Below are 2168 nucleotides of genomic sequence, written 5' to 3' on the forward strand. Positions count from 1 at the left end.
TCAAAGCTTTGTTTACTTCATCTTTCAAATCAATTTTGGACTCACTTTTCAAATCACTTTCTAACACTTTCTCATTTGAATGATCATGCATATGTAATGAAGGAGGAATATGATAAGAAAGGGGATAGGTGTCAACTTTTGGTTGCACCGGTTCACTCTCTTCATTGGGAATACCTACCTGGTTGTCCACAATCTTCCCACTTCTCAAGGTTATCACCGCATTGACATGCTCGATTGTAAGACCTTCCGATGAGGAATGAGTCTCCATAACACATTGTTACTTTGGTAGGGCATTCAAAGGCATCTTCCCCTTCTTTCTAGCATTTAAGGTATTAGCTATTTGTCCTACTTGGGTTTCTAGCTTAGCAATGGATTGAGAGTGAAAATGAAGCAATTGAGTGTTTACCTCTAGAGTGCCTAGAGCGGTCAAAACTTTCTCTTTAAAGGCGGGACTCCTAAAATTTCCTTGAGGATATGATGGTTGATTAGGAAAATGAGAATTAGAAAATTGGTTTCCATGTGATTGAAATGATGATGATTTAAAACCTTGGGAACCTTAGCCTTGCATTGGTGGCGGAATATACTTCCCTTGAAAACCACCTTGGGGAGGGTTTGAGCCTTTGCCTTGGCTTTTCCAAGAAAAGTTTGGATAGTTCCTCTAACTTGAATTGTAATGAGTGCCATAGGGATTATTTCTTTGATTAACAAATGTAGCATTGACTTGTTATTGGGGTTCACTTTGCACATGTCCATGGGGACAATTGGAAGTAGAATGCAAGACACTTGAACAAGTCATGCAAGATTCATTAGATGCACGATGATGAATATAAGTAGGGGAGGAAGATACTTGATTCACTGAAATTTGGTTGATCAAACCTTTGAGATAAGGATTTCATTTCGGTGGCCATGTCATTGGAGTTGTCAACTTGATATAAGCCGACATTCTTCCTTCCACCTAGGTTTCTACCATTTTTAGAAGATAAGGACCTATGCATGAAATTTTCACTCATACTTTCATACAATTGCCACATATCATTTTTATGCTTATCAAGATAAGAACCACCCATAGATGCATCAACCATACCCTTGTGATTATCTGGTAAACTTTCAAAGAAATATTGGACTAGTTGCCACTTAGGTATGCCATGATGAAAGCACTTTCTAAGCAAATCATTAAACCTTTCCCATGCCTCATGAAACATTTCCCCATCCCCTTGAGAAAATTCTCTAATTGATGTTCTCGTGGCATTGGTCTTTGATATCGGGTAGTACTTTTTCAAGAACTCTTGTTGTATTTCCGCCCAAGAGGTTATCAAAAAAGGCCTAAGATTGTTGAACCAATATTTTGCCTTGTCTTTCAGGGTGAAAGGAAAAAGTTTAAGTCTTAAAACTTCTTCCGGCATGTCTGTGTATTTCACGGTGGAACACATTTCAATGAACTCATCCAAATACTTATAAGGTTCTTTACTAGGAAGTCTATGATAGTTAGGAAGCATTTGAATGGTTTGTGGTTTGATTTCATAGTGATGTGCTCTAAATGGAGATAATTGAATGTAAGTGGGTGCATTATATTCATTAGGCACATAATGGTCTCTTAATGCTTTGGGAGGATTCACAATTGGTGGTGCTACAAGAACACCTTAATTAGCTTAAACCATGGGAGGTTATGGAGCAAAGATAGGTTGAGGCATTCCCAATGGAATTTGGCCTTGTTGTTGTGATGGAATGAATGGTCTAGGCATGCCTAATGGTACTTGAACATTTTCATGATGCACATTAGGGTGGAGGATGCCTTGTTGGTCTATGTGACCAAGGTCCTCCACATGGTCGTCATTCAAATTCTCCATTGGTTAAATGGAGTGATGAGAGCTACCTCTTCCCCTAGGATTACGAATAACCGATTCAAGATGAAAATTAAAAGGGACAAGAGTAGGATTTAATGACCTACGACCATGCATACACTAGCAAAGACAAATAACAAGCAAATAAGCAAGTAAACAACACTTTGCCCCCACAACAAATCAACAAATCTTTACATACAATGATCCCATACTCCCATGCTTGTACAATATGCAAAGAAAAGTAAATAGCCTCCACGCGGGCTCACGATTTAACTAAGAAATGAAAAACAAGGCTCCACGTGGGCCAACGATTTAACTAGAGCTTGA

At 38.7% G+C, this 2168-nt stretch overlaps 1 non-coding gene across 1 annotated transcript; it reads left to right on the top strand.

Annotated features, from left to right (window-relative positions):
• The first annotated feature begins 1140 nt into the window (after window positions 1–1140).
• On the top strand, window positions 1141–1242 carry LOC132315441 (small nucleolar RNA R71). Its single transcript, XR_009483649.1, has one exon. It is a non-coding gene; the product is annotated as a small nucleolar RNA R71 (small nucleolar RNA).
• Window positions 1243–2168: the final 926 nt, after the last annotated feature.

Source organism: Cornus florida, unplaced genomic scaffold (genome assembly GCF_030987335.1).
Source record: "Cornus florida cultivar Cherokee Brave unplaced genomic scaffold, ASM3098733v1 CherokeeBrave_3.0.0_Hap2_Chr06, whole genome shotgun sequence".
NCBI classification, from domain to species: Eukaryota; Viridiplantae; Streptophyta; class Magnoliopsida; order Cornales; family Cornaceae; genus Cornus; species Cornus florida.